The 18,901-nt window shown below is 37.2% G+C and overlaps 1 protein-coding gene across 3 annotated transcripts in view; it reads left to right on the top strand.

Moving 5' to 3' along the window:
• Window positions 1-18,901, top strand: part of LOC137251064 (GTPase-activating Rap/Ran-GAP domain-like protein 3) — a 346,592-nt gene that overhangs the window by 172,239 nt on the left and 155,452 nt on the right. The window lies entirely within an intron of this gene.

The raw sequence follows: 18,901 nt of genomic DNA, 5'->3' as shown, positions 1-18,901 counted from the left end.
AAAACTACAAACATATGTACATTTGTATGAATTAAGCCGGAGTCATTGGTGCCGTATGTCGTATCGCTGTATCCGTATCCCTAACGTAATCAGCTGTTTATCGTTACGACGCAAACCAAAACCCAATTGGTTGGCTACGATACGGTTACGACCTTAGCGGCACCAATAATCGATTGCATTGATTCTCATAAGGTTGGTCGAATCAGCTGTTAAACGGATACCGATACGGTTACCGATAAAGCACCAATGTCTCCAGCTTTAGTGTTGCAATATAGAGTAATCTAACTAACTTACATAGTTGGTGCTTAACCGGTTAAACGGTTTTGGCCGGTCAACAGAGTCGCAGCAGTTTCCTATTTTTTGGGCTTATTGGTGTCAATTTATGGCACCATGGGAATTTCAATCGTTTCCAACTGGTCTAGGGCGCCGCCGATAAGGATAACTTCTTGCCCAGAACATAATATTTTATTCGCATTACATGACCGTGCCTGGACTAAGTTGATGTTTGCGTAAATTTCATAAAGTTCATCATTAAATCTTCTTCGGTTCTCGCCGTCACCAACACATAGAGATATGTACATCCCTCGAAGAACTTTTATCTCGAGCCATCTCAGAGCTGCCTCATTAGATGTTATCAGTGTCCATGTTTCTACACCACATAGCAGGACTGGTAATAAAAGTGCCTTTTGCAGCACGAGAGAGGATTTTCCCCAGAGAGGACCTTATTTTCCAATTTCCCACTTAGACTAAGTCACCATTTATTGGCAAAAGAGATTCTTCGCTGCATTTCCAGCCTGACGTTGTTGTTTGTGTTCATGTTGGTTCCCAAGTAAACGAAACCTTTAACTATTTCAAAGTTATGGCTGCCAACAGTAACGCGGTTGCTGAGGCGAAATTTTGCTGACTTTTTGCTTGATAACAGCAGGCGCTTTGTTTTGTTCTCACTTATCATCAAACGAATATTTCCTTCTTCGTTTTTCAGTTGGGACTAAGCAGACACGGGTGTTCAAGCTGATGATTTCAATGTCGACACCATACGCCAGTTATTGCACGCACTTATAAAATATTGTTCCATAGCGATGAAGTTCAACAGCTAATATCGATTAATGGTCACCATATCTGAAACCTCGGAAACCAAATTCAGACATGGCGTCATATAGGCAGCTCCTTTTATTGCTGTCGAATACGGCTTTAAAATCGACTAAGAGGTTAGGTTAGGATGAACTGGCCGTTTCATGAGGACCTCACATAAACTGAATGAGCCCGTAGTGTTACCAGAAGGTTATTTTACTGACCAAACTGAAAAACCCTATCAAAAACCAGGACCTATGTTATAAAATAACTCCGTCCTCTTGGCAAATACTAAAATCTTCCTAGGACTTAAGCCACTTGTTGCTTCTAGATCTGGCAGCTTTATCACTCCTAATAGCTGGAGTCTTAGCCTGGCAAGCGGAGTGCACGAGCACAGAACGTGCTCGAGCGTTTCCTCCTCCAGCCCGCACTTCCTACATCTGCTATCACTGACCAAGCCTAATTTAAAGACATGTGACGCCAGATGGCAGTGTCCAGTCAGAATACCTGTCATGAGTCTACAGTCCTCTCTTTTTAATGATAGAAGCAACTTTGTTAGTCTAAGGTTGTAAGACCTACACATAATCTTCGACCTTTACAGCCCCGCGCTTGATCCCACACCTTTCATGCTTGGTCGATCATGTGCACCTCTCGCGTTCGCTTAATCTCGCCGATCCTAATTGGAACGTCTACGAAGCAAGCTTCAAGGGATGCGCCCTCTTCAGCTAGTTCATCCTCTTTTTCATTCCCATCTATTCCCATATGCCCTGGGACCCAATATATGTGTATGCTTCTCCCTGTCCTGATTCTCTCCAGGGTCTGCTTACACTCTAACACGCATTTAGATGCTGTGGTATGCGAGATTATTGCTTTAATTGCTGCTTCACTGTCAATATAAAAGTTAACACGGTTGCAGCTTAAGCTATTCTTTTCCAGGGTTTCTACTGCTTTGGTTACGGCTACCATTCTCGCTTGGAAAACGCTTCGTTAATCCGGCAGTCTGTAGGATCAATGCTAAGCATTCATAGTCTGCATACCCTCTCTAATTTTTTGGGGTAGGTTGTTTTTTGTGTGGCTTTTCACCAAACAAGAACTCCATATAATAGAATAGGGCTTACAATCGCTATAAAAACCCAATGAGAAAGAGAGGGTGATAAGCCCCACGTACACCCCAGCATTCTTTTACATGCACAAAGTGCCGTTGAATCCTTCTCCACCCTCTCCTCCACGTTGAGCTTCCAAGACAGCTTACTGTATAGGATGATTCCTAGATATTTTGTGCAAGGTTTCTCCTGCAGGGTCACCCCTCCGACTAAGAGGTGATGTGTATCAAATTCTTTTTTGCTGGAGTTTTCCCAAGATTTAGCGCATAGTGGAAATCTGGTCTATGGTGGCACTAACAAAACAGGAGCCACTCGGATAAGGTGACTAGCGGTTGGCTGCAATCTTCGGCTCAATACGCTTACATGCGATATTAAAAAGGCTGATTTGGGAATAGTTGGCGCAGCTTGCAGTATCCCCTTTCTTGTAAACTGGGCAAAGAACTCTTGGATTCCTATCGATGGACACGCATAAGTCCGACAACATTTTACATAAAAGTTGATGCATGCGGCTCATCCTCGCCACTGTATTTGCATGGCTCCACAGACAATACACCAACCCCCGCAACCTTTTTATTTTTTTTAGTCTGGTTATTGCTATTCTGACTTCGCCATATTCGGGTTCAGTAATTTTCTGGGTGTTTTAACGAAGGCTCAATTTAGGCGTACAAAGAGAAATGTTTCCTCCTTAAATTAGACTTTCACTTGACATCGGTGGTCAGATCGTCGTTTTCGTTTTACAGTAATTTGCATCAGGCTTAAATCCATTTCTTTGCCTTAAATTTTTTTTTTGCAATTTGCTATCTGTATTCCTGGTGGCAAGCAGTACAATATCCTCGCTCTTAAGGTTATTTGCCTCGACCTTTTTATAGGCGTCCCGCTTTCCTTTTTAACTCGCAGTAGGGTCCACACATTCTTAGTGTTGCATTGCCCTTAACGTATCCCTATAGGCAACGTCCTTTTTTTCGGTAACAACGCGGCATTGTTCATCGTACCATCGTTATTTTTTCGTGGTCGCCTACGCTACCACTGCTCCTGTATTCCGTTGTGTTGACTTTTGTGATCTCGCTTTCTCCTCCTCTCTGTCTCTACTCCGTTCAGTCTTTCTTTTTCTTTTATTTTTCCTCGATCCCTCGTCTCAGTTTTTTTTATTCTGCGGGGAGTTAGCCGTCTTTTTGCCTCCCTTCTTATCTTTCTTTCCAAAATCTCTCGCTAGCTCACTCTCCTTCTCCACGGCCCACTCTCTTTATCTATATATCTTAGTATAGCCCCAACTCTTCTTCCGTGTCTTTTTCTTCGTTGCGCGATTTCCCTTTATCTCGTTTTCTCTATGAAAAATTTTTGCAAATTGCTTCTTAGAAAAATAAATCGGATCATAATTAAGATTTTTTTCGCATTTTGATAAGGACCTAATCAATTACCCAGAAAAAGAGTTTCCTATAGACGTAACAGCCAAGCCAAGGGACTAACAATGTACGTATTCGCATCCCAAATATGAAATATCTTGGAGTATAATTTGTACATAAACTTACAAACATAAGAAAATGTTACAGATATTAGTGTATTTCAAATGATAAATGCGGTCTTAATCGTTTTTGTTGCATAAATAAATATGTGACGCCGAAATCAAACCTAATCCAAATGAGAATCCATACATAATGCAAATGGCGACTATTAGATCTAAGTCATCAGAGCATTGTGGTGGAATTCTTTCGTTGCATGCATGTTTCAACGTTTGGTTGATAGCGAACAAACACACAAACAGCCATTTTTATGCATCGCTATTATCTACATACATTAAAAAATAATCTATTTTGTTTTTTTTTTTTTTTTTTAAGGAAATGGGAGTAAATTCTTCATAGCCTAATTGCAAATAAGATAAATTTCAATCGAGCGACTCATTTGTTATGCGCTTCGTTCTCGTTTTGTGTTTTATTGAGTAGATGCTGCGGTGCATCACTAACAAAAACTTCATACACATGCACCTCAATCAATTTAGTCTCGTACACCAATATTAATTACGCTTGCGTGCATTTACAGAGTGATTGCAGGTGGGTGTGTGATTAGACCAAAACACAATTTGTATTATCACAGTGACTGTTTCATAAAGTGATGGAGATGTTTTGGTTCTGCACTCAAAATTAATTGTTGAATTTTCTTAAATACTACAGCTGAAAATACTAATAAATGCAGTTGGGGGTTTCTGCAGTTGTCATATATTAAGGCCGTGCTCAATAAGCTGTCACTGGACCACCACATTTATCTTACAGCTACAACCTATGCCATCTATCTCAGGGAGTATTGATGCTGGAACGAGAAGCAATATGCCCACAGCGGTATACTAAGTAGTCTACCCGATGTAGAATTGACAAGAGATTATATTTCACCTACATTGAACTATGACGACAAGAACTTTAAGGTGAAGATACCCTCGAGAACGGATTGGTTAGCCGACACAGTTTATAAAGGGGTGTCCCCTAACTAGTCTCCGGTTGGGGTGTTAGTCCAGGAATATTTTCCATACAGCTAGAAATCGCGCTCTCTCAATTCTTCTTCCAGACAAAGCTATAATATTCCAAGCAGAGGTACTGGGAATAGAGAAGGCCTTTTTTGTCCTGTTGGAGAACTGTGTAACTGCATATTCTCAGACAACCAAGCAGCGCTCATTGTGTTGGATTCACCACTAATGTTGTCCATGGCCCTCGATAGCTGCACGAACGTGCTGCGCAGTGCATCAACTCAGCAACTTTTACTCTCACATGGGTACCGGTTCACAGGAATATAGAGGGCAATGAAAAGCGGATAAGGCCGGCGCATTTTTAGACATCACAAATGTAGTCGCGTTATATCAACCACGTACATCAATAAAAAGTGAAACTCTTACCTATCTCAATAAATCCGCTATTCAAAATTAGTACTCTACGGACTCATGTAGGATAACCAAAAGAACTTGGTGAGACTACAACCAAAAAAAAAAAAACAAAGAGGATTTACTAAAAGTTTCTAGGAAGGAAATAATAGGGATGCCAGCAACAATTACAGGACACTAGCCTTTTGGACTTTGCAGAAAGAATGCGAATCTTCTTCAAAGACATGTGCAGGTGTTGAAAGAAAAAAGTTTGTAAGTATACAGTAAAAAATTTCCTCTGCGAATCTTCATTCCTGGCGAATAATAAGTAATAAAGTCTAGACGGTTTGCGCAGTCCAACCTAATAGAAGTATGAAAATGCTCAATAAATGGCATCAGCGGGTTTATTTAAGCAACAAAATGTTCCAGTAGAAACAAGCTCATTGTACAATAGCTTAAAACATATGATAGCTAAACGGTTCCCAGAGAATTTGCATCAAAATGACATTTAGAGCGCTACTTGGGTACGCTCTCGCCGGCCGCGCAGCACTGCAACCAGTCAAACATATAAAAACTAATAGTATGTGTGATGGCTGCCTTAGATACATAATAACATAAAATTTTAAAATCAGGCTTTGAGCTAAACACACAAATTGAGATCTCTTCTAACAAAGTTTGTGGACCGTAAGCTGTAGAAGATGCAGATAAAGTTTTAAAATATTTGTAATCATTTTTATATCTCCTACTCACTCTTCCTTATTAAAAGTCATACATTTATTTCCTCGTATAACTAGTACTAGCTTTTAGTGTGGAGGGCGTCCTTCTCAACCGCCCTTGTATCGTAACCATATTTGCTGTTTTAAAGTTGTACTCTGCTGCTCGACCCTCACAACAGCAGCGCTAATAACTGTATAGAAATAATACGAATAATAACATGGAAATGGAATGGAAAATAGTAATCTCGTCCATTCGCACAATATAATGGACAATCATTTATATATAAAATTATTAAATTGCTAAAGCTGAAATGAGAAGAACTTAAAAAAATAAATAGGGGATAGGATAACCTTGAATGTTATCCTTTTCTATCTCCTAACAAACTTCAATTTGATGATCAGAGTCCCGTTCATTCAGACATCTCAAAAATTTAATTAAAACTTCATAACAACTAAGTAATAAGTTGAAACTAATTTTGTAAATTCATTGCCTTCTACTCACCTTCCAATATTATTGTACAATTACTGGTAATAGTCTAGTTGAGGGGTCTACTGCTAATACGCTACCAAAAATATGGAGAGAGGTGTCAAAAGACGCGTATTAATCTCGAGAACAATTATCCGATGGCGGAAAAGAAAAATTTTATCTGTGTCCGGAGATATTTGCAGTTGAAGTTGGCGATTTTCATGTGGTTGTTGTTGTGTTGTACCCACAAAAAAAATTATGCATCACCGTGGCGGTAGCCACGGTTATACCAAACACTCGGACTTGGCATGGCGTAGCCCAGGGTTATTTTTTATAAGCGCGGCCGAACGAGTTAATATTTTTATTTTCCGCCTTCGGGTTATTAATACTGATGTCAACACGCGTCGTTTGACACCTCTCTCCATATTTTTGGTAGCGTATTAGCAGTCGACCCCTCAACTAGACTATTACCCAATTAGTCTTTAAAATTTTATTGATCTGCAGATAAAATAAATAAATAGATTACACGATTTTTTTTGGGTAAGAATTTTTCTCATTGAATTTGTCACGCTCTTCATGTGGGAAGATTAGTTGTAAAAATGTTTGGAATGATTCAGGTTTATTCATTGCATATGTTTTTGCGCAAAGTCAACATTGTTATCGCATTCAAGTTTAGATAAATATTAAATATCTATTTATATTTATTTGCAATAGTAAGATAGTTTATTAGGGAGGTAAATGGCGTAGTGAAGTTTTCTTGCGCCCGGGGTAAAATAATTTTTTATATCAATATCTTTTCTATAGCGAAGTAATAATTGCAGTCACATATTTTGATAAAAATTCTGTTCCACCTGTATTATAAAATTCACCAAAATTCTTACAATTTCTTTCTTAGTCGTTATTATCTTTCTTTGACAAATTTCCAACGTCTAAGAGAAGTCCAAATTTAAAACAAGTAAGGAGGGTTAAGTTCAGGTGTAACGAACATTACATACACAGCTGAGAGCTTTGGAGACAAAATAAGGGAAAATACCATTTAGCAAAATGAACCTAGGGTAACCCTGGAATGTGTTTGTGTGACATGATTTCAAATGGAAGGTATTAAAGAGTATTTTAAAAGGGAATACGCCATAGTTCTATAGGTGGACGTAATTTCAGGATATCGCCATAAAGGTGGACCAGGGGTGACTCTGGAATGTGTGTTGTACGATATGGGTATCAAAATAAAGGTACTAATGAGGGTTTTAAAAGTAAGTGGCCTTTAGTTATATATATGAAGGCGTTTTCGAGATATCGACCATAATGTGGACCAGGGTGACCCAGCACATCATCTGTCGGATAACGCTAATTTATTTATATATGTCATACCACGAACAGTATTCCTGCCAAGATTCCAAGGGCTTTTGATTTCGCCCTGCGGAACTTTTTTATTTTCTTCTACTTAATATGGTAGGTGTCACACCCATTTTACAAAGTTTTTTCTAAAGTTATATTTTGCGTCAATAAACGAATCCAATTACCATGTTTCATCCCTTTTTTCATATTTGGTACAGAATTATGGCATTTTTTTCATTTTTCGTAATTTTCGATATCGAAAAAGTGGGCGTGGTAAAAGTCGGATTTCGGCCATTTTCTACACCAAGATAAAGTGAGTTCGGATAAGTACGTGAACTAAGTTTAGTGAAGATATATCGATTTTTGCTCAAGTTATCGTGTTAACGGCCGAGCGGAAGGACAGTCGGCCGGCTGTGTATAAAAACTGGTCGTGGCTACAACCGATTTCGCCCATTTTCACAGAAAACAGTTATCGTCATAGAGTCTATGCACCTACCAAATTTCACAAGGATTGGTAAATTGTTGTTCGACTTTTGGCCTTAAAAGTATGCTAGACGAATTAAATGAAAAAGGGCGGAGCCACGCCCATTTTGAAATTTTCTTTTATTTTTGTATTTTGTTGCACCATATCATTACTGGAGTTGAATGTTGACATAATTTACTTATATACTGTAAAGATATTAAATTTTTTGTTAAAATTTGACTTTAAAAAAATTTTTTTTTTTAAAGTGAGCGTGTTCGTCATCCGATTTTGCAATTTTTTATTTAGCACACATATAGTAATAGGAGTAACGTGCCTGCCAAATTTTATCATGATATCTTCAACGACTGCGAAATTACAACTTGCAAAACTTTTAAATTACCTTCTTTTAGAAGTGGACGGTGCCACGCCCATTGTCCAACATTTTACTAATTTTCTCTTTTGCGCCATAATATCAATGCACCTACCAAGTTTCATTACTTTATCCGTCTTTGGTAATGAATTATCGTACTTTTTCGGGTTTTCGAAATTTCCGATATCAAGTGGGCGTGGTTGTAGTTCGATTTCGTTCATTTTAAATAGCGATCTGAGATGAGCGCCCAGGAACCTACATACCAAATTTCAACAAAATACCTCAAAATTTACTCAAGTTATCGTGTTTACGGACGGACGGACAGACATGGCTAAATGAATTTCTTTTTTAGTTTATACTGTTATGGGTTACCGTCATGCAAACAAAGTTAATATACTCTGTGAGCTCTGCTCAGCTGAGTATAATTAAGGTCATTTAGTCGTGTAAATCTTGTACGTATTTCTTGTTGGTGACGATCGGGAACACATTTCATAACGCGAGAAATTTTACATCATGCGTAAAGGCCAACATCTCTAGTCGATTCTCCGGGCATTTTGCGATGCCGTCTTACACGTTTTACTATATCAATATCAGATTTTTTACGAAGAGACTTCGCTTTTTCTATTGCTTCTTCACAAAGAGTGTTTCGAATTTCAGATAGTTCAGTTGCTAATGATATAAGATCATGATTCGCTTCTCTAAAATTCAAACCCGGATCTTGTAATCGGAGCTGCACACCATCAATCCTCCTTAAGATTTCATACCAGAAATGAACTAATGTTATGAAACTAAAATTTAGTATATTTTGCAACATGACTGTAGCTTCGCTTCTGGTGTCACTTGTGGTGTTAGTGTCCTCTGCAAATTGTTGTAAGTGTTCTACTATATTCTCTAGCCATCGACGACAAAGCTAACCGCTTGTATTCTAACGCTCCATCGTGTTTCAGATTCACGTTTGGGAGTTTCTGTTGAAGCATTTTTTAATCATTCCCAAGAAACATATATGCTTTTTTTATTCCACAATCTGTCGCAAGTCGCATTTTTAGTATAGAAAATTATTACCAGAAATCAATATTTTCCAGAAATCAGTTAAAATAAAAATACAAAATATCCAGAAAGTTCTGCTTTGCGGACCATTTGGCGCCCTCTGTGAGTAGCGCCCAGATGACCCCCCCCCCCCCCCCCCCTCCATGCGCACAGATCCTGCTCGTATATAATATTTATAATTGCTGTTCTTATGTACGTGTCCCTCTTTCGTCCTTATTTTGGAATTCAAATCTATAAACAAAGTTTTAGTTGTAAAGATGGAAATTCGGGCTATTTGCGAGCTTTGGGCAATTTCGGTCGTACTGCTTTTCTTTAGCTATATTTTATTAAAATAATTTGTTAAAAATAAACGATTGTGAGCACACAAAGAAATCTATTTGTATTATGGCATTATTGTGAATATTTGCACTGCATTACCGGCAGTTGATACCGTACGCCAGATGGCAGTGCAAACTGTAAGGTTTTAATTGATTGATAGAACAACTGATTTATGTTGATATTTGGTAATTGACTTATATCGGTTGCGCAAGATGCGCACGGGTCCGGCTCGTATATATTATTTCTAACTGCTATGTTTATGTGCGGGTCTCTGTTTCGCTCTTATTTGGAATCCAAATCTATAAATAAAGTTTTGGTTGTAAAGATGGAGGTTCGGGCTATTAGCGAGCTTTGAACAATTTTGGTCGTATTGCTTTTGTTTAGCTATATTTTATTAAAATAATTCGTTAAAATTAAACGATTGTGAGCACGCAAGGAAATCTATTTGTACTGTGTGAGTATTGTGAATATTTGCACTGCATTACCGGCAGTTGTTACCATACTTCAGATTGCAGCGCAAGCTGTAAGTTTTAATCGATTGATAGAACAGCTGATTTCTGTTGATATTTGATAAGAAAATTTTATATTTTTTGCGCAAGATGCGCACGGGTCCAGCTAGTTTAGTATAAAAAAACGATTGCCACGCCATGTTTTCATATGGGACCAAAATTTATTGAAAAGAGGGACAAATATCCAAAAAACAAGGACCAATTTTATAGTTTTTATGTTTACAACCAATGTAATCAACGGTAATATGCTCATAAAACATAAAGTACTATACCGAAAACAATTATTATAAAACCAGTTTCACATCGTTCACTTACAAATAACATTTTTAGGAATTCCTTCATCGACCAAATGGTTGAATACTTTTTTGTTTTAAATAAAAATTGTTGATTAAAATAAACTCCATTTTATATCGCAGTAATGATTGATCGTTATCTTTGAATTTGCAGGGCCCCACAAAAAGTGTTGTAAGCACATTTTATACCAAATTTCATTGCCTTTTAAAAACTTTAAACTGTTTTGGAATTGCTCTAATTTTTTGGAGAGCATTCTGTTTTTAGCAGCCGTCCACCAAACAAGAGTTCCATGGTATAGAATGGGCTTTACAACCGTTGTTAATATCCATTGAGGTAGAAACAGCGAGGACATCGAGATCTTCTTCACTATTTTCTCGACCTTGAGCTTGCACAACAACTTACTGTATAGAGTGATTTCTAGCTGTTTTATGCTAGACTTCTTCTGCAGGGCCACACCTCCTTGCTTAGGCCTAGACTGTCTCCTAGTAAACAAGACTATATCCGTTTTTTCCGCGTTGGCGCTCATTCCCAAAATTAGATACCCAGGTATGATTATCCCAAACAGCCCCATCTATCAAAGAGTTAATTGAAAGAATTTTCTTTCCACATATGCGACTGTAACATCATTTTCGTACCCCATAAGTTTTCCTGCCCCCCTATCGAACCTCCTGAGCAGTTGGTTGATAACCAGCGTCCACAGAAGAGGTGAAAATATCTTACCCTAAGGTCTCATACCCCTGTCCTCGATTTTGTGGCCCTAGTAAATAGCTCAAGACCCGGTGACAATAGAGTAGGGGCAAAAAACTATCCCTAGATGGCGCGCAGATATTAATATTTGAAAAGTCGTCTGACTTTGGGACTTTCACGGTGGAGCACTTACTAAAAGCAATTTCAGTAACACACATTCAAAGGTAGTATTTAAAATTTGTGTATTTCTTATTTTATTAAATATGCTGAAATCGAATTAAGAGTAGCTGCCATTCTAAGCAAAATACGGAATAAAAAGAAGTCTTACTCTGTTTTAATCAGGCGTTGGTTAACTAATTGAAATGCGTTCATATAATCCGTATTGGCATTCCCAGTACCAACACGTATTCAAAATATATTTGAAATTTAATTTTAGTAACTTTTTTTTTTTATTTAACCAAGCCAAGCATTAAACTTCGCCACAAAAACTTTTACAACTTTTTACATCACCACAAACTTCAATTGGCTTTCAAGTATGAAATCGATTCAATAGTGCTGATCTCAATAATGTTCTTCAATTTTTTAATGGGCAAACCAGTAACATACTGGGTACCTGTGGATCTCTATGGTTCTTACTTACTTAATTGGCGCCTAACCGTTTAACGATTAAATCGTTTTCCACCTGGTCCTTTCAGCGGAGTGGAGTCACCCGATAAAAACAGTTCGCTGGACTATGTTTCGTCTGCGTAAAGCTTATCACTAAATCTTCTTCTTTCGAATAACTTTGCTCTCGAACACTGCCATAGGCGCCTCACGTGATGTTGTATGATCCATTCTTCTGCATCATATAGGGGGATGTGTACGATAAGTGACTTGTAAAGATAGATTTTTGTTTGCGAGAGACTGATTCTGCGCTCATTTGCAAAGCTGATGTTGTTTGTGTTAATGCTGGTTCCAAAATAAACGAACTCTTGTACTATTGTGAAGTTATAGCTGACGACAGTGACGTTGTTGGCAAGGCGCAATTTCACTTACTCTTTGCTTGATGACAGCAGGTACACGTCGTTTTGTCTTCATTTACCATCAAACCCATCTTTTGCGCTAATCTTTTCAGTTGGGAGTTAGCAGAACTTGTACGGGTGTTCGGGCCGATTATCTCAATTCCGTCCCAACTGTCCCAAGACTCAACATTTACCTCTGTTGATCAAGTTTAAAAATGCAAATGTTTCACAGCAGCAATGCTTAAAAAAATCACGGCTCGTATCATGTTATACGATCACGTATATAAAATAAATTTCAATCAAGTGAAACAGTTAACTATTTTTAAACGGTTTTATTTAGCTTGACTCTGAGTAGAGAGCGTTGTTTGCGAATTTTATAATTGAAATTTAAGTAACTTCTCCATAAGCTACAAAAGTGAAACTTGTAATATAGTTAAGAACAATGCAATAACAAGAAGAAAAAGCTCCGCTTGGTGGCGCATCGATCGATATATTAAACAAATCGTATTTTTTGTCCAATTTTGCTCATATCTGGAACAAATATTACATACAGTCCGATAGAAGTGACATTTAAATACTTTGGAGTTCGAGGTGGGACAAGCATACGTGGCAATGAGTCGAGTTAAGCCTTTGAAAGGATTTTGTATTGAGGATTTAGATTGTAACAAATTGTCAGGAAAGAGTCCCTGTATTAATGAATCACTAAATGAACTAAATAGAATGAGAAATAATAGGCAATTAAATAAAGACTAAAAAAATGAAAATAAAATAAAATAATTTTAAAAAAATGTTTAATTTAAACGGTTTTATTGAAAATAATACTTACATTAAGTAATAATGATATTAAAACCTAAAAAATAATTAGGTAGGTCCACGTTACTAGTCAGCACACTCCTCATCAATCTAGGGCGTTGATAAGAAAATTAAATAAAAGCATTGGGCGCATGAAATTTCTAAAAAGGTGAGGTGTATCATAACCTGATTTAGGTTCAGTTGGTCCTACTTATACATACATGTCGTTTGTAAAGACATGAGTGGTTGACTATCAGTAGAAATTTTACGGGACCCACGCTTTTATTTATTTGATTGATTGGGAGTGTGATGACTAGTACCTAAGACCTACCTAATTATTTTCTAGGTTTTAGTACCTTTTTTACTTAATGTAAGTATTCTCTTCAATAAACCTTTTAAAATGATTACTAAGTTGGAGGATTTAATGTGTGCCTATTTTCGCCAGTTCAAATATTTCACTAATCCAATTTACCATTCTGGAGCTATTTGGACATAAAAAACTGATTTCGATTACGGATCGCAAGACACTTTATAGGCCCAGAGCTATTAAATTTACCTAATGGCTACACAGGAGTCTTTGGCTTATAAGATACTTGTTTTGCTCAGTTCTGCCTAACTCAACCTATAAAACAACATTAAATACTTACCACCTTATGATCAAACGGGACATACGTCTTTCCACCTGACCATCTCCTTTCTCCTCCTTCACTACCCTTTCTTTTCTATATAGACCCACTCAATTTCCCTATTCCTTCAATTTGCTCCCAAACTTCACGCTTTTTTCACTTGCTCGTCCAGCTTTCCCTCTTATCTTAGTCAAATTTAAATCTCAATAATACTCCTAACCTTATCTCAATTCTTATCTTTATCTCCCTGTTTTCTCAAACCTTAACCTTTCTTCTTATTTTTACTTTCCACCTTCTTCCTTTGGTTTACTTTACTTTTCCGACTTCCCGCATCCACTTTTCCCTCTTTCTTTGGTGTTTTTTCTCTTCCATCATGTTCCTTTTTCATTTTGGCTGTGTATTGAGTTGAATATTTCCTCACGCTTGAAAAAAGTAGCAAAATACTACCAGTTTCCCTCCTTACTACTTAAAATCGCGTGACCAGACTAAGAGGGCTGTCAAATTTTTGTTATTGTACTACAGACTACACCTGTGTTTCTTGTTTTGCATCATTCTCATAAGTAATTGAGAACCCTAAATAGTAGAGGGGTAGGATAAACTTGTAGGCAGCTATCATATAACGAGAAGGTTTTGCTGCTGGTTCGTATATTATGGAGCTCATTTACTCACACTTGCGTTACACTTCTGATGAGCACTTCACAAATAAGTTTTACAAGTTGGATTTACAAAAAAAAAACAAGTAAGGGCGGGACTGTCTTCCGCTGTGCAGAAGACTTCACACCTTTCATGAATTGGGCTGAACAATAATCTTATCCCGTTCGTAATCTCCAAATAATAGGATGTATAAGATAAGAATTATATAGTGAACAGATGTAGATACCTAAACGATTTTAAGATAAATATAAAATAAAAAATGGCAAAAAACCCCTTTATCTGAACGATCGGTTGTATGGGATATATATTATATATAGCTCCGATCCAAATAATTTTTACAGGAAATCTTCTATGATATATAAGAATATATATCACCATGTTTCACGTTTTTATTTTGGAAACTAAGGGAGAAATGGCCAAAAAATGTTCTATCTGAACGATCGGTTGTATGGGATATATATTATATATAGCTCCGATCGAAGTGATTTTTTCATGAAATCTTCTTTGATATATTATAATAAATATCACCAAGTTTAATGTTTTTATATCGGAAATTAAGGGAGAAATTGCTAAAAATCTTTCTATCTGAACGATCGGTTGTATGGGATATATACTAGATATAGCTCCGATCAAAGTGATTTTTGCAGAAAATCTTCCATGATATATTAAAATATATATCACCGAGTTTCACGTTTATACTTTCTAAATTGCGGCAGGAATGACCAAAATCGTCTTATCTGAACGATTGGTTGTATGGGAGATATACGTTTTAGTGGTCCGATCCTACCGTATCCGACAAATGTCTAATATAATACAAAAATACATCCTTGTGCCAAATTTCATTGAGATATCTCAAAATTTGAGGGACTAGTTTGCGTTCAAACAGACAGACGGACGGACAGACGGACATAGCTGTATCAACTCAGTTCGTCGCCCTGATCAATTCGGTATACTTTTTGGTGAGTCTATCTTCTATATTTCTCAACGTTACAAACATCGGACCAAAGTTAATATAGCATTTCGTGTTCATGAAAGTTATAAAAAGAGACACGAAAAGTGAAGGGCATACTCCAATTGTTGTTAAGGCAACAATTTAAAAAGCAAACGCTACTATAAAAGTAACAGTAAGGTCGCATTGTTACAATTTCACAAGGCGGCCATTGTCGTTTTCTTTATGTATTTTCTGAGACCGTTGCCTTTCATTTTCATTTCGTTTTCACAAACAGGATACTTTAAGCATGGCGAAAATGAAATGTGCAATAGTATTGTAAGTATGTGTGTGTGCATTTAAATCTTATTTTTTGCATAAATATTTGCAAGTACTCCTAAATTCAAAATTTAAGATTTTCGAGATAGTACCATATTGTACTGAATGGATGATATATTCATTACCTTACTACTGAAAATAAGCATTTTGAATAAATTGTATGTCGTTCATAGTTTGTGTCCTTTTTAGTGTGTCGCAGAGCGTTTTTGCTTGCAATCTTTGGCAATGGCTGCAATTTTGTGGTCATTTGTGCACTTATTTTCATTTTTCTGCATTGCTGCCAATTTTTAGGTGAAGCACATTGGTTAAAACTTGATATGTATGATTCTGATTTTTCTGAATATTTTTATAACCAGTTGTACTTTTTATGACCACTGGGAGCACAAAGTGAGGTCTAGTCTCCCTCCATCTGCATCTCCACCTTCCTCTATGTCTAAACTGCGGTGTCAAATGAAACACTTTGTTGGGCAGAGCGTCCTCGTTCATCCGCATAATATGACCTTTCCAGCGAAGCCTTTGAGTGTTTATTCGCTGCACAATCTCCATATCTGTGTAAGCCTTATACTGCTCATCATTATAAAATAATATGTAAGGCAGGATAACCGCCGAAGAGATTTTAGGCCGAGCTCTTTCATGTCGACTGATCATTATACCTTCTTCTATATTCGCCGGCGAAATCGGGAACAAGACCACAAATCTCTCTGCGAACTTTTCTCTCTAACATCTATACTTCTCTCGGCATCGTCCATGATTCCGAGCCATACATCAGAACAGGTATTATGCGCAATTTTAAAAGCGTTATTACTGTTCGTCGAGAGAGGGTTTCACTTTTCAATTTCCTACTCAGTACAAAGTAGTACTTGTTGGCAAGAGCTATTCACCGTTTTATTTCAAGGCTGGCATTGTTTTTTCTGAAAAACCTGACTCCTAGATAGACGGAGTCCTTAATTGTCTTAAATTTGTATCCGTTATTGTTGTTGTTGTTGTAGCGATAAGGACACTCTTCGAAGGCCTTGGGGAGTTGTATCGATGTTCATGGTCCTTTGCCGGATGCAGATCCGGTACGTTCCGGTACCAAACCCGACCATCTCGGGAACGAATTGTTATGACCACATGCGACCTTCTAGGCCATCCCTCCCTCCCATCCCTTAGACCCATGAGGAGTTCAGGGTCGCTGGAGCCTCAGCTGTGAATGAAACAGGATTCGCCACGGAAACGCGAGGTTGACAATTGAGTTTGGAGAAGCTATATATTTCGCTACATAACCCCTTGAATTTATTTGGTATTTTAGTCGCCTCTTACGACAGGCATACCTACCGCGGGTATATTCTAATCCCCTAATCCGCTGGGTGCGTCTTGTCCGTCTTGTCCTCATTTACTGCAATACTTACTCTTTGTGCTTCTTTATCTAATCTAGAGAAGGCATATTTCTTAATGCCAATAATACAAACATCATCAACATGCCCCAGTAATTGTACGCTCTTATAACAGATTGTCCCACTAGGGATTAGTTTTGCCTCTAAAACTATTTTCTGCAGCATTGGATTAAAGAAATCATGTGAAAACAACTTGTCTTTTCTGAAGCCTCTTTTGGTTTCAAATGGCTTGGAGAGATCCTTTCTAAGCCTTGTGAAGCTGATGCTGTTGCTTAGTCTCGTATATAAAACTATAGTTCCTTTAATGTTAACCTACAATGGGGTATATTGAGTTCAGCTCCAAAAGACTTTCACTTGCTTTGTAGTATTTGTTTGTATATACAGTGTTCTCCATTCAATTATAAGTTCTTCGAAACGACAACACAAAAAACAAACATTCAAGTTTGGAAACTCTGTGTAAAATGAAAGGAAATCGATTTGTTCGAAAAGTTATGGAAAGTTCAAAATGTGGTGCATATGACATTTTTTTGTTTTGATTCCCATTTATACATTTTGTATAACACAAGACTAAGAGGGTGTAGACTTTTCTTTATTTTAGAGCTACTAATTTCTTCTTGAACACAAAAGAAAAACTTCGACACCCCATAACTCGGGAGCTCGTTTTCTCGTGAGATTCCCATTTCTCGAAATATTTGTGAATCGCACAAGCTTCTCGACATTCAATTAAGCCCTTTATTCTCATTATTAATGTACTCTTGTTTTTTTACTTGTGGTTCTTTTGTTTATTATATTGCCCTTCTAATTATACTTCACTCAAAAGATGTTTAGATAATTTTGCTCATAATGTTCTAATTATTCATCGATAAATCAAGAACTCCGCTTCCCGCGAGATTTTCGAATCTCAAAATACTCGTAAGTTTCGCAATCTCGCCGATGTTCAATTAAATCGCTATATAAGTTGCATACCGTGTATTCCAGTGTTTGTTTTTTGGGGCTTTGTGTAAATTTTCCCTTTTAAATATCAAGATTCGAGGTCATGTAGGTGTCGAAGGCAATGGGTAGAGAGATGAGCTAGCAATGAACTGTGAAATATTAGTAAAGGATCATTCATTCTAAATTACACTAATCGTCGTACATTTTTTGGGGCACCTGAATTATCACAACATACCAGCCGAGCTTTCATGTCGGGCACTGTTGGTATTATAACATATCTATTGCAAAGATGTTCCTAATGCTAATCGGCTTTAAGTCAATGTGAACGACTTAATCAAGAATATTAAATTAAGTAAAATTGAACACAAAAATAAACATGCAAATATAAATAAATCAACTATGCACAATTCTTCATATGGTACAACAAAAATCTTCTCTACGATTAAATATAATTGTATAAAAACTAAAAAATATGCTTCGAGCAAATTAATATGGAGAGATAATTTATTACTTTGCATAAAGCAAGAACAAGTCCAAAGAGAAAAAATCAGTTTTTGGGTCATTGCAGATCTATATGTGGTTCAAATCTCGGCGAAACCCTCCAAAATATTACGATACTGTCTGACGATAGTGATTTTCGAAATGGTACCAATGCCATCCTTTTCGCCACATCGAACCAAACTGACCGTTCGTGTCTACACCATAAATTCTGAGCTGATAATCACATTTATACTTGTTCCAATGTGAGCTTCAGCACAGCATTTCGCAGTTTCAAATATTTCAAGAAGAAGAGTAAGCACTTGTCCCAGTCTTTCAATTACCACAAACGATAGGCATATGATTTGCCAACCATTCATTAATCAGGCATTTTGGCACAATTGAGCGATGTGACAACATTTCCAAATTCTTCAACTGAAGAATCAATTGAAAAATGCATGCTTAGCTTAGAAAAGGTAATAAACCCGTTCATAACTTGGCAACAGGGCCTTCAACAAGGAACTTTATTGGCAACTTTTTTGCTGAAGAGA

Source organism: Eurosta solidaginis, chromosome 4, assembly GCF_040869045.1.
Source record: "Eurosta solidaginis isolate ZX-2024a chromosome 4, ASM4086904v1, whole genome shotgun sequence".
NCBI classification, from domain to species: domain Eukaryota; kingdom Metazoa; phylum Arthropoda; class Insecta; order Diptera; family Tephritidae; genus Eurosta; species Eurosta solidaginis.
The sequence above is the reverse complement of the archived record's forward strand: the minus strand, read 5'-3'. Positions and strand labels throughout refer to the sequence as shown.